Raw genomic sequence first — 15603 nt, 5'->3', positions numbered from 1 at the left:
GAGTTCGACATAGATATGTCGAAATAGGACAAGATACATTTCGAGAAGGTTGCAGATTATATTGATTAAAACGTTTTGAAAATAACCCTAAAAAGGAGAACAGTTATCCGAATAATTCAAATACAAGTGTTCATTTACCATAAAAAATGTTCAGAAACATAAGATTAGATAGTTTGTAAATATGTTAGAGAATCATGAAAGTAAATTTTTGTGAGTTTGAAATTATTGTAAGGTAAATTAATCTGCTTTATTTGTAATCTTTCAAAATTCCCTAAAATTTGTTTCAGTTTTTGTTTCACGTTAGATAGCCTTTAATATGTTTATTTTCGTTGAGAGTTTGTTATCACTTGGTAAGTATTGCTTTATATATCAGTAAAAATATTATTTAGTGTTATTGTCTAAGCTATCACATTAAATAAAGCTGATATTTTATTGAAATAATTGAAGTGAATAAGTATTTCTCGGCAAAACTTATCTTTCCGACGAGTCCAGCTTCCGGTTGCAAATTTCTAAATAACTTGCCTATTTTTCCCACGACAGTTTTCAGATTAATTTTAGTCTCGCAATCATTTTTTATTGGTTCTGTCTACAAAGCCCAATGAAGATTTTATGGAAGGACTTGATGGAAATGTCTTCTTTGTCGTACAAGTTCTGTTGGTTGGTTTACAACTTTGATTAGGTTTTTTTTTTCAGTTTTCCTTTTTCGTTTTTTTTTTTTAACTGATAAAATATTCTGAGAGCTTTTAACATTTTTTTTCCTTTCGAATTCGTTCTTGGCTATTGTGCCCTACTCGGCTCTGATTTCAAAGATGATGCCGTTTCATGTTTTTGTATTTTTTAAAATTATATTTAGTGTAATTTTCGCTTTTTGCCGGCATCTCTTTTAGAGTACTTATGGCGGGAAATGGACAAAAACAGTTTTTCATTACTCAAAATTGAAAGTGCAATTACTCTTTTTTTACTAGTCATATTGCTCTAGGCCTTCTTGGTAGTTTGAAAGTGTCATATAATTATCATTACACACGTCCTCATAAGTTACGGCCATTTGGCTATATTACGTTTATAATACTAGTTCTTACATGTAGCTCATAATATTAACAATTTGTGTGTACCATAGACAGAAGTGTATAATATATATATATATATATATATATATATATATATATATATATAATAAAAATGACAATTGAATTTACCAAATGACCCAAGATGGTAAAACTTAAGTATAATATAAATATTAAAGACTTAATACTTATATTTTTTATTTATTTATATTTATTTATTTATTAATTCATTTATTTATTTTTATATTTAGTGTCTTTTAATAACTCTTGCTGTCATTTTCTAAAGTAATAACCTGTACTTTTCAGTTAACCTCTTTATTTGCCCTATATTTTCCGCGCCTTTTAACGTCATCTTGTCTGAGTCATTTTGACATTTGGTACCCGCACATGGGGGAATGGTATATATATATATATATATATATATATATATATATATATATATATATATATATATATATATTGTTTTTCAATTATAATTATCCACTGACACGTGTTTTGTCGTCTACGACTCATCAGAGTGCCCGAATTTAGAGAGATTCGATATATATATATATGCGAGATTCGATATATATATGTGTGTATGTGTGTGTGTGTGAGAGAGAGAGTTTTATGTGTGTGTGAGTCTACATGTGTGTGTATGTGTGTGAGTCTATATGCATGTGTGAGTCTATATGCATGTGTTTGTGTATGAGAGTGTATATGCATGTGCTTGTGGATGTGAGTATATGTATAGGCACTAGCCTGATAAATCCCTATGATAATGCAATGCGGAAAATTCTGTGTAGCTTTTCCAATCCATGTTCTCAAAGCTTGTATATATATATATATATATATATATATATATATATATATATATATATATATATAAGTTTAAATATATAGATAACATTAACTGGGAATCAATAATTTTTAAAGTGGCCAATACTGGCGTAGAACTTTTATAAGTATGATTATATAAACATTGTATACAGCCTTCGCAGATCTATCAATGGTTCGAGATTTCTTTAACATGTTTACGAGTCCGAAATCAATCTCGAAATCAGGTATTAAGTTAAAAATAAAATCTTCTCAGAAAAAAAATAGCAAAACTCCACAATCAACCGAAATGTGTACATTTAAGGCTTGTTGATTCCTCGCGCACCCTCTATCATTCACAATTAGAGCCAGCAATACTAATAAATAAACGGTCATAAATAAAATTGAGTACACTTTTTAACAGACAATAATCTATGGAGATACACTGAGATATTCGGAATATACTTACACACAAATAAATCTCCATTCAACTTTAATCCCCAGTAATGTTAACTAGAATAAAATCAAATCTAATAACTTTAATTAAATTTCTAATATCTAAATATATAAACTAATACTATTTTCCAATCAATAAAAGCAAAAGTCATACATATATAAACTTATGCTAATAAATAAGCTAAGAGTTGTTATATAATAATTCTATTTTGATTAGGGAAAACCTATATGTGATTTTTATACACTTGAAATAGAGCTTGAATAGAGCTGGTGCATTAAATAGACTGAGAAAATAGACCACATCCTGTCTGCACATCACTCGGCTAACATCCACATCTATGGTGACTTCAACATCCATAACGTGGAATGGCTGACCCACTCAAATAAGACGGAGGATGAGGGGAGGTTCTGTCATGATTTTGCCATTGCTTATGACCTCACGCAGATTGTTCGCGAGCCCACCCGTGTGCCCGATACTACAGGTCAATATGCAAGCCTCCTAGACCTATTTCTGTCAACTTCTCCTGAGCTATGTTCCTGTTCCTTTCTTTCTCCTCTAGGATCCTCCGACCACTCTGTCGTATCAGTTAAGATAAAAATGACATGTAATAAGTCCCCAGACGTACCCTGCCACCGTACTGAATAACAATTTGTGTGTACCATAGACAGAAGTGTATAATATATATATATATATATATATATTTCTTTCTCCTCTAGGATCCTCCGACCACTCTGTCGTATCAGTTAAGATAAAAATGACATGTAATAAGTCCCCAGACGTACCCTGCCACCGTACTGAATACCGATACTCCATGGCTGACTGGGATAGCTTCCGGACATTTATATCTGATATACCTCTGCATTCCATGTTTGAAAAGGATGCGTCCTCTATAGTATCAGACCTGGCCGAATGGTTAATTGTAGGCATAGACCGATTCATACTATCTAACAAATTCCAACAAAAACCTACCAGCCAGCCAGTCATGTTTCTCCCCAGAATGTGCTGCTGCCATCGCACACAGAAATCACTTTTTTCATAGCTACAAACGTAATAAATGAACTGAGACTAAAGCTGCTTTCAGGAACGCCGGCAACCACTGTAATAGAGTAATAAAAAATACAAAAGAGCTATATGCCCAGTCTGTTAATTCCAAAGGAGCTGATCAGCGGCTTGGTTCCCACCAGTTTTGGCAAATAACAAATAGGATCCTGAACAGAAGTGTGCGTTCTATCCCAACCATTATCAATGGACCAGAGGTCATCTCGTCAGCTTCAGACAAGGCCAGACTATTTGCAAAGAACTTTGCAGCAAATTCCACCCTATGCGACGAAGGCCATCTACTCCGCCTATTTTCTCCTATAACACAGTACACGCTAAGTAACATACAAATATCTGTGCATGAGATCGCCAAGATAATCAAGAACCTTGATTTCAGTAAAGCAACTGGCCCTGGCGTTACCCCAATTATAGTGTTAAAAAAGCTTCAACCAGAACTTGCTCGCATACTTACGAAACTGTTTAAGCATTGCCTTAAGGTGAAGTGCTTTCCAACACCCTGGAAAACCTCATCACTATGCCCTGTATTTAAGAACTCAGGTGATAAGTCATCTCCCTCTCAGTACAGACCAATAAGTCTCCTATGTGTTATGAGTAAGTTGCTGGAATCAATATTAAATAGAGAAATAGTCAACCACCTCAGCAGAAATAACCTTCTTAGTGACACGCAATATGGTTTCCGTTCTGCAAGATCTACCGCAGATGTGCTAACAGTTATATCTCTAGGACAATTTCTCTTGACATATCAAAGGCCTTCGACAAGGTATGGCATAAAGACCTACTTCAAAAGATTTCCAGCTACGGTATAACTGGAAATGTGCTCTCTATCATTAAATCATTTCTCTCCGATAGGCTCATAAGAGTAGTGGTTGATGGACAAAAATCAGAGGCCTGCAGTATTAATGCTGGAGCCCCTCAAGGGTCCATCCTGGGCCCAACTCTCTTCCTGATCTACATCAATGATCTCCCTAAACACATACTTAAATCATTCGGTGACATCTATGCTGATGACACGACCATCTACGGCAACACATCAAAGGCTGTAAATGACAAAGCTCTCTCTGATTCTCTCTCCTCTGATCTCGAGCGCGTGGTTCAGTGGGGGAAGACGTGATTGGTTACCTTTAATGCATCTAAAACCACACTCCTATCTTTACATCATCAACGCTCTGATCCAAATCTGGCAGCAATTGAAATGGATGGCTCTCGTCTAGAAGAAGCCCCATGTTTTGACAAGCTTCTGAGCTTGACCTTTACTCCTGATCTGAAATGGAACACGCACATCAAGTCAGTTGCCAAGGTCGCTTAAAAGATGCTGGGATCCTTTTAACGCTTCAGAAGATATCTCACTACTGATGCAATTCTCTATCTATATAAAAGCCAAGTACGTCCAAGGATGGTATACTGCTGCCATATATGGGCAGGAGCTGCTAAAACAGTCTATCCTGCCTTGACAGAGTACAAAATAGACTTTGTAGCTTAGTGGGAGATGCCCTTTTCCCTTCCCTGCAACCTCTCTCCCACAGAAGAGACGTTACAAGCCTATCTTTGTTTTATTATTATTTCCATAGCAGGTGCTCTTCTGAACTCCAATCTCTGGTTCCCCACAATCTTTTACGAAAAACACTGGTCTAGCTGAATCCACTGTCAAAACTTTGCCCACTCTTTATCTATGCCTAAATCAAAACGTAGATTCCATGAACAAAGCTTCTTTCTTAGAACTGCACGCCTGTGAAACTCTGTTCCGTCTTACTGCCTCTCACCTGACTATAACCTGGATGTCTTCAAGTCCAACGTAAACAACTTCCTGATGAACCGCCCCCTTAAGTAGACACTCTATTAAATCTCCACACCAACTTACTGTACTTACAATAACCCTTATCCCTGAGTGGCTTTCGTGCCTTGATAAGTGGTGACCACCTTGTAAAAATGTGAAAAGTAATCAATATTTATTAAGCCTTCACTCTATTACTCTATTTTTTTTTACACAGTGATCACCACTTATCAAGGCCCGGAAGCCACTCAGGGATACGGGTTAGTGCAAGTACATTACGTTAGTGTGGAGATTTGATGGAGTGTTTACTTAAGGGGGCGGTTCATTAGGAATTTGTTAACATTAGACTTGAAGACATCCAAGTTGTAGTCCGGAGGGAAGCAGGCAGATGGAACAGGCTGTTTTTGGCAGCTCCTGCCCAGATATGGCAACAGTATTACAAAAATACTAAAATATGATGTTAGCAAATACATATTAAATAACATTGTATTTAATCAATTCAGATGAAATAAAAAAGCCTCACTTAAAAAATTCATTTCAAGAGATGTAAAGAACACTTTGTTACATTAAATGGACTTTTAGAATCTTTTTCAATTTATTACAATATAAAACCATTTTAGAGTACTTGTAGATATAAGGGTGGTTCCACATGTAAAGATTTAGATTAGGTGAAATTTAAAAAGTTGAAGAGAAACAGAGGTTAGGGTGGTACTATTTAAACGAGCGACCTTTTGTGCTTCAGTACTTATTTTTCCACATTGTAACCACAATTCTTAATGCACTTTTGCCAGAAATTCTAAAACTCATCTATGCTTTTGACACACGCCCATGACAGGAGTTGCTGTTTTAGTATTATATTGTAACTATCTGCTAAATGCAGATCAAATGTTCAGGTCATGACAGTGGAATTTGCAATAACGTCTTATGCATGAGTGTGAAATGACAGACAAAGCATTAGTTTTGTTATGTCTCTAGTAATATCAATTTTCGCATTGGAATAACCTTATGTAACATGGAAAAATCTAATGTTTGGAAATACTAATCTTGGTCTTTGTTTCTTTGACTGTGCAATGCATAAAAATAAACACAATATGAACAATTATTTTATTTTATTTTTATAAACACCTCACTTATAATGCCCTCTATACACCGGGCCTTAATCACTGCAGCCCCTCTAGGTAGCTGTAATATGCCTAGTGTGAGAAATACAAATTAAAAAAAATACTCTACAATCTATATAAATAAAACAGTAGATTTATGCATATGTGTGTGTGTCTGTGTGAAAATATTTAACATATGAACACTTAAACTACTGGTCACATAATACTGAAATTAACAAGAAGTAGTGACCATGCATAAGAGATGGTTTATAATTGGAACAATCTTTGTTAAATGTTTATTTAAACTTACCGCCATATTGCTATTTTTTGCGTATGTGCAAATTCATTCATAGCTTGATGTGATTTAATTTAAAATCTTCGTTACCTGTCTGTCGATAGCTCTAACGGTAGAGAACGCTGCTGGAACTCTGAATGTTTTAGTGACAATTATAGCTGATGATACTCAAGTAATTTTTAAATTTGTTTAAAAAAAGCACTATATATGAGGTACAATATAATTGTTAAACACAAGATAATGTCAAGATGTAGACACACACGTATTGAAAATAAAACTAGAAAACGAGTTTAAAAGAGAGAACAGGTAGTTCTTGAACAGATACACAATGGAAATATCTATTTGCAAAAAAGGGTGTAGGGGAAATAACTCAGGTTTTTTGTTTGTCGCGGAGTAATAACGCGTTTGAGAAATTATATTTTACTTTGGTCAGAATATTAATATTTACCAAATGTCCGGTTACTGTCGACTGCGTTTGCAATAGACTTGTCTAAAGTAATTCCTTACGAACGGATTTTATCTCAGAAAATTGGCTAGAGTCAAAGGTCACCCCTAACTTAGCATTTCTTCTCAGAGCTGATTTAATAACTGAAGTCATGGAGTTATTAAGCGTCTGTCTCTTAATCAGGTGGATTCAAAGCTAGAATTAAAAAAAAATGAAACAACTCGACTTTTGAACCTTCTAGAACCCTCGAAAAAACACATTTTCTGTTCTATTTTTAGATTCCGCCTGAAAAGTTTACAAAGGATCTTTTTCATTTTTTAATTGTAATGTGATTTATTTTACTAGTAAACGCTTTATATTAATATCTATTATACTAGCAGGACCCGTAAACCAGCGTTGCCCGGTGAAAGAATGCCTTCCCCTCGTAAAACAATAAAAGTACGCTAGTTGTTGCTGCCCAACCTCCAACATCCTCATATTAAAACAATGTGAAGAACAGTTTTCAAATAGACCTCCCAACTCTCTATGTTTAGACCGACTATTGTCAAAAAATTTAACTTCAGATAATCGTTGTCAGAGTACGCATCTGCAATAATAATAATACTATAAAGCAAGAAAAAGGGGGGGTTGGTAGTGTCGATTAGATGGAATTAGATTTGTTTGTCGGGCGTGCGTTCAAATCTAGCGGTTATTTATTTAATGCACATAATACAGGTCTTTATATATAAAAAAACTACACATATCTTTCAAATATACATGCCATTTTCTTAATGAGCATAGTCGAAAACCTTTAAACGTCGTCAGTTTAAAGAAACATGTGAACGTGAAGCTAAGATAAAAATTTACATACGAATGCAAAAAACGTAAACAGACGTAATGTATATGCAATGCATAATTGGTCTAAAATCAAACATATAACAAACAAGTTGTCTCGTAGGTAAGTAATTTAGTTTAAAAGCTTCCTGCATAAAATATTGGGACGTCAACTTAATTTTAAGCAGTTATTAAGTTATAAAAAGAAAATGTAGATAAGATAAGTAACAGGATTGAAAACTAACTAATCGTAAGAAAACATGTAATTTAAATTGCCCACAGTTTAAATAAAGTTTTAAAAGATTTGTTTAAAGATTAAGAAAAATAAGTAAAAATATAGCAACGTGTAAGGTTTGCTAAGCCGCTCCGAAATCGAAAACTAATCATTGGTACATGCACATATTTTTTAGGGTTTATTATTCATGGGGGATAATGTTAATGTGTTCAGGTAAATGTAAGGTGATCAGTATTTAATTTTCTGTTTATAGGCGGTTATTATGTTTTTATTTGGCTTATGTTTTTAAAATTATTGCCTCTTGTAGAGATCGCCATACGATTTGAAAAGTTCTGGAGAGTTTATTTGTGTATTTATATATAGATTCCGGAATAATCGAATGGTCAGCTCTCAGCCAATGAGCATGCGCAGAATTAGAGAGGGAGAATTTATGATTTTTGCATCAGGAAATAGAAAGAGTATTTTATGTCTATGAGTTTCTAATCAAGTTGCGAATGGTGTAAGCACAATATCTGTCGAATGTGTAGATTTCCGCCCGGTCTTGACTGAGTTAAGATAGGCGGAGTTGACATTTAGAGAGCAAATAGAAACTACTTCCTCTAAAGATGGTGCGATTGTGATGGTCTTGCTCCTAGGATAAAATGTAGGATTTTGGTATAACGACTAAATGTGGTTATCATATCGTTCTAAAATTATATAACATAGTGGCTAATAGTCTGGACATAATACATTTATATGTGGCATCTATTGTTGCAAACCCACGATACTGTGGTCCAGACGGGAATTTCTGCAATCATTTTATTATATAAAGAGATAATATATTTAATTTTATATACTCTATTTTATATTATGATATATTAAAATATTAATTTTATATTGCTTTACTAATTTTATATTTTTTATTATTATTATTATTATTATTATTATTATTATTATCATTATTATATATATTAGAAAGATAACATATAGAAATATGCATTATAATAGTGTTTTTGTTTTTGTACGTCTTAAAAGAGAAAGTAAAATATAATTAAAACATTCAAAAATGGAAAGTTCTTTCATGTTTTTTACCATTATTCATTTTTTGTTTCTGTGATGAGAAAGTTAGGTATTAATACATTTAATGCTTATACATTTTCAATTAGGTAACGTTTATTATTTTGAGTATGTTTTAGTTTAAATGCAATAAATATTTTTTATATAAATATACCCATTTTTGTCAGTTTGCTGTTTTTTTATATTTTTATTATTTTTTGTGAAAGAGAAATTAATGTCCTAGACAGAGCACAAGCAATACTGCTATCTCTTCCTTTTATATGTTAGATTATAATATTGTATTCTTGTAGAAGTAGACTCTACCTTGAAAGTCTCTGTTTTTTATTGGTCATATTTTGTAAGAAAATGAGTGGATTATAACCAGTGCGGATTTGAACATATTCTTTTTCAATAGTGAAGTCATTTTTTGAGAAATATCCAATAGCTTTACTAATGTCTTCAATATATTATTGCTTGAGAATTCTACCTATGCCCACATCACTAGCATCTATTGTCAATCTAAATTTTCTTGAAACATCTGTAGTTGCAAGACGTTGACCGCCAATAAGAGTAGATTTGATCTTGATCTGAGATTCACCCCATTTTTATTTTTCAGTTTTTATGAGATTAATTAGAGGACTTGCTATTGTTGAAACATTCTTACAAAATCTTCAATAGAACTCTGCCATACCGAGGAATCTCATTGTTTTTTTTATTCATTAGGACATGATATTTTATGATATCATCAACTTTCGCCGAGATCGGTTTCACTTGTTCTAGATAGACAGTCACGCACAAATAACGTACTCGTGAGTAATAGAATGCAGTTTTGCTTAAGTTTTCACAAAGGTTAGTTTCTTCTAGTTTTAGAAAAATGTTTCATAATTTTTACATTTTCATTCCAGGTGGTACTATAAATAATTACATCGTCTATATAAACCTTACATCTATGAATATTATGTAGAATTGAATGCATCATTCTCTTCAATGTAAGCTAACAATGTAAAGCGCCGACACTCCCCATCATTATTACTAGCTTTTCCTCCATAAAAATCGAACCTTTTGCTCGGTATCATAACAATTTGTTTTTCGCTGTAAAAAAAAAACAAACTACTTGATGAAATTAAGTGAATTTTTTCTTTGAGAACTTCGTTCCATAACGGATACGTATAATATAACCGTTTTTCGGTATTTTCATTTTTTAATGTCTTCATTAAACTGTACAAGTATCATTTTTTATTATCCAATCTATTTGTTTGTTTGTTTTTGTTTTACGGCATATCAACCCTTTTCAGGTTATTTAATGCCAAATCCAGTGATTTTGAAGAACAATTTTTTAATAAAGTATATTTGTTTTTTAAGTTGGTTTCTATTCAACCCATAGTTGGGACTTTAACAGGTACTACCACTCATTTATACAGAGCATCTGGAGTGACGAATGACGAAAATTCTTACGCCTCATCTGTTAAAGGTACTTTCTATTAACCTTTCATCAAAGCAAATTTGCTGAGATATTTTGACTTGACGATATTGTCAATGCAATCACAAATTCTAGAAATTGGAAAAGAGTAAGCCTTTCTTATTTTATTAACTTTCGGAGAATCAGTTAGCAATCTGTAAGTTCCATCGAGTTTTGGTACAAGAATACAAGTGAACTCCATTGACTTTTGCTTGGTTCTATTATATCATTTTCCATCGTATGCTTTTATTTTCTTCCAAAGTATTGAAGATTAAATACATATATCCGGTAAAATTACTGTTTGATGAGTTTTTTTTAATTTCCTACAAATACTTCATATACTGCAACTATTGTTTTCCTAGGAACATCTGGAAAAAGATATCTGACTACACTGACCAAAGCACGTATATCTTTTCTCTTTTCCTATGATAAATGCTTAAATTTTTCATTTAGATTAAATAGAATGTCTGACTTTTTGATCGACTACCGTAACATATGTCTTGCACTTTAATGACTATAGTTGTTTCATTGTCTACATGAGTTTTATTTTTATTACTATCTATAGTAGTTGTTAATATTGGAAACAACTTAATTTTAGTTATATCAATCTTATCAATCTGCGGTTTTAGCATATTAATGTGGCAAATACTGTTTTACTTCTTCCAATCTGAAGTGCGTATGGTGTAATATACTTCATTTATTTTATTTTCTATTTCATATTGTCCAAAAGATCTTGCCTGAAAAGAATGACGCGGAATTGGCAAAAATACTAAGCCCTTATCTAGTATTTAAAAAACTATTATGTTTACTAGTCATATCGTATCTAATAAATATTATTTTAATTTGAGAGTTTGTTAAATTTCCTTGCACCCTAACAAGTTTATTTTGTAATTTTCCTGTGTATTATTGTTATTATTATTATTATTATTATTATTATTGTCGTTTTTTTATTATTAATATTATTATTATTATTGTTATTATCATTATTATTATTGTTATTATTATTATTATTATTGTTATTATTATTATTATTATTATTATTATTTAATGTAGTACTATTAACTTCTATATCTATAGTATTAGCTTTTTTTACATCATGTAATAAGAAGGTTTCGTTTACTTTTAAGAGATTAGCTAGTTTTGAAAAGTCTATGTTTTCGAAAACTTTTTCTTTCCTTAGCTCTAGTGACTGCACATAGGAGGTATACGTTTTTATCTTCTTCTTCGTCACTTTCTCTACTTAATCCTACTTTATCCTTACTTATTAGTAACTTTATAACCTGCTAAATCGTTACCTAAGGGTAAAGAGAGACGTTTTACTCGAAGCTATTCATGAACTTCGATTTTATATAGATGTTATGGAATTGTATTTTTAAAACATTCATCATGTAACAAAACAAAATCTCGTATGAAGGTCGATTTCGATAGTTGTAATATACTTTTTTGGTAATAGCGTTTGGGACGCACCTGTGTCTTGTAAGGTTTTTAGGGATGCACCTTTCTCGTGATCGTTTATGAGAACAGAGTCATGGGACATAAAAAGTTTGAATGTTTCTATAGATCGGTCGGAAATGCTCTTCTCTATAGCTGATCTCGAGAGAGACGGCCGAGAAAAAGTTTTCTTTTTAAAATCGTGTTGCAAGAGCATGAGATTAGCAAATCTTATTTATTTGTTGAACCCTTTTTCGTATTCTGCATTCAAATATAACGTGATTATTTCTACCACAATATGCACATAAACTTATTGTGTTAAGAATTATTGGAAATGTCTACATTTTTCCTGCAGATAATTTTTATTAGCTAAGTTGTTAGCGTAGTACACAAGAAATGGTTACTTATTTGAATGAAAACCTGAATAGTTATTTAAATGGTCACTTTAGTCTTTTCAGAACTCTTTCTATGTTGTGATTAGCCACGATTATAGTTGTATCGTTAAGAGTTTCTATTTCCTTATCGTCTAGATGAATAGTGGCTTCTTTATCAGCACATAGTTTCAACTCTTCGATTAAAATAAGTTGATGCAATTTATCGTAATCATTGTTCACTTTTTTGCCTTAAGCGATCTATTGAAAAGATGTGTGTCTCACTTGCAAAATCCAAAATATTATACTTTTAACATTTTTTCAATTTTCTGAATTTTACAATATACTCATCTTGTATTTATTCATATTTATTCAATATAGCATTTTTCATTTTGTCATAATCCGCGGCATCTTCTATGATACGTGCAGTGTATATGTCAGCTGCTCTTCTAGTTAGGGCAGATTGAAAAATGTTGGCCAAAATCTCATAAGGCAATCTTAAATTTGTAGTTATTTTCTCAAAAAGAGGGAAATATTTCTCTTTTACTTTTTCTATTAAATGGTGGTAATATCTTTATGTATCTTCCTATATCGAGAATTGTAATAACAGAAAAGTTGTTTGTTTTTATGTTTGTATTTTCTCGCTTTAATCTTAGAGTTTTTTCAACTCTATTTTTCTTGATTTTATTCTTTCTTGCACTTCTAATCCTTTTTTATTTCCAGTTAAGACACAAGTTGTCGTGGTCTTCTGTTTCGACACTACATTAGCCTAAAAATGTTTCCCAACTCATTCTGTCGCTATGTTTTTTTCCACTTTATTTATAGTTGAGTTTGCATCTAACTTGAAATAGTCTCAAATTTGTAAAAACTTGGATTTTCGTAATTTGCTTAATTCTTCCAACAGTTTGGTTAAACGTAAAAAGGTTTCTATAGAAAAAACACGTTTTATTTGTATTTTCTATTTTAATTAATTCAATAATTATAAATATTTCTTTTTAGCAGGTTTACTAAGGCTATTTAAACATCGCTACTTTTTGTTTATTTTGTTTTTTTTTCTATTTCCTTTGCGTTTCTTATAATTTTTACTATTTATTTCATTTCTTTGTCCTGTTTCATATTTCAATAAGTGTATCTTGTTTTACTTTTTTATGTGCTTTAGTTATTCATTTATTTATGTTGTAACAGTAACAAACGCTGTGTTTTCTGCATGTTTAAGTGTTGATATTTTCACTATAATGGTTATCTCCCTTTAATAATCTCAACGGCTGGTGTTTCTATTGTTTCTATGTTTAAATGTTACAAATGCTGTTTTTATATCATTGACCGGACAATATTTTTTCTGTAATATTTTTATTTTGAAATATTTACAATAGTTAGATTTTATTTATATTTTCATTAGTTATATTTTATTTAATTTTTCACTGAACAATTGCTCACCCCGATGTTCTGTTACGTTGGATTTTCATAGAGGAGCATCACCTTTAGATTTCATATATATATGTATATATATATATATATATATATATATATATATATATATATATATATATATATGAGAGCAAATAGTTAATAAAATATGTAAAAAAACACTTTGAAAAAGAGTTAGAAATATATTTAATCTGAAAAGGAAACACTTAATAAGAGGATAGTCCTTAATCCGCGGATTTTCGAAGAAATACTTTCCATCTCATCAGAGGGTAGGAATCAGAAAAATGCAGGATAGGATTCTTCATACAAAAGTATTTGATGAAACTGCAAGTAAGTGAAAGATCTGACTTGATAACAAAAATTGAAGTAGAGGGAATAGGGTGAAGAAAAAAGGTGAAAAGGTGATTTAATGTGTATGAAAAATCCGATCCCGGATTTTGCTGATTCCTACCCTCTGTTGAGAAGGAAAGTATTTCTTCGAAAATCCGCGAATTAAAGACTATCCACATATTAAGTGTTTCATTTTCAGAATAAATATGTTTTTAACTCTTTTTCAAAGTGTTTTTAACATGTTTTATTAACTATTTGTTCTTATTATAAGCTCTATCTCCTATTTGGTTTGTCGAGATTTTAGCTTTTAATGTCGGCTGAGATTACTTTATAAATATTAATTCTTTAATATGTATAATATACTTTAGTTTTTCCATCTTGGACGATTTTGGTAAATTTAATCGTAAATTTTTATTTTATATATATGCATATATATATATATATATATATATATATATATATATATATATATATATATATATATATATTAGAACACGACAGACTAAAATCTTCAAGCTTTGTTAAGTTTTATTCATTTTATTATTATTTTGTTTGAATCAACGAAAGTGTAAAAGGTTAGATAACGTACTATTTACATTATTATATTTTGTGTATGTGAAATTTACTTTTCAATGTCCAACACTATAGGTTACCCTATATACAGACAAACTCGGACGGATTTTTTTACAATACTACTTGGATGAGCTCACACAATTTATGTTAAGCTATTGAGGTATTTTCTTCTTCTTCTTCTTCTTTTTCTTCTTCTTCTTCTTCTTCTTCTTATTTCTTAATTTATCAATTTATTTTTTATGCTGAGCTTTTATCATATAGGGTTTAAGGCCATAAATGGAAAGTAACGAGTCTTTATAATATAGATTAGACGAGTACCTACAATATAGATCATGTTATTAGTATATTTTATTATTATTACTATTTTTATAATGGTTATTTTTAATAAATGCCAGATCGGACAGAGCCTTTACAGTATATGCTATGTTATATATCGACAGGACCGGAGGACGCCCTCATAATATATGTTACGTGCAAACTAATGTCTAGAGGAAGACACATTACATATATTGAAAAAGCAACTACATGATAAAGTTAAATAAATTAATTTAATGAACAGGTAAACAATGGAAACAGATATTTACAAAAGAAGAGTGTAAGGTAGGTAACTTACGATTTTTGAGTTTACTTTGGTCAGAATATAAGACCAGAAAATCCATATTAACAGTCCAGTTATTTTTGAGAGAGTTTTCAATATACTTGTTTCAAGTAATTCCTTAAGACCGGATTTTATCCAAGGAAATAAGCCAGTGTCATAAACAGTTGAAAAGCTTTCCCTGACTTAGCGTTCCTTGTCAGAGCTGGTTTTATAACTGAAGTGATGACACTATTAGCGTCTATTTTTAGTCAGGTGGATTCAAAACTTCTAGAACTTCCGAAAATAGAACACCTTGATTTTGAAAGCTTCTAGAAAAGAACAATTTTCTGTTTATTTTAAGATTT

Source organism: Euprymna scolopes, chromosome 6 (assembly GCF_053919585.1).
Source record: "Euprymna scolopes isolate OS-2025 chromosome 6, ASM5391958v1, whole genome shotgun sequence".
In the NCBI taxonomy this organism is placed as follows: Eukaryota; Metazoa; Mollusca; class Cephalopoda; order Sepiida; family Sepiolidae; genus Euprymna; species Euprymna scolopes.
Note: the sequence above shows the minus strand (reverse complement) of the source record.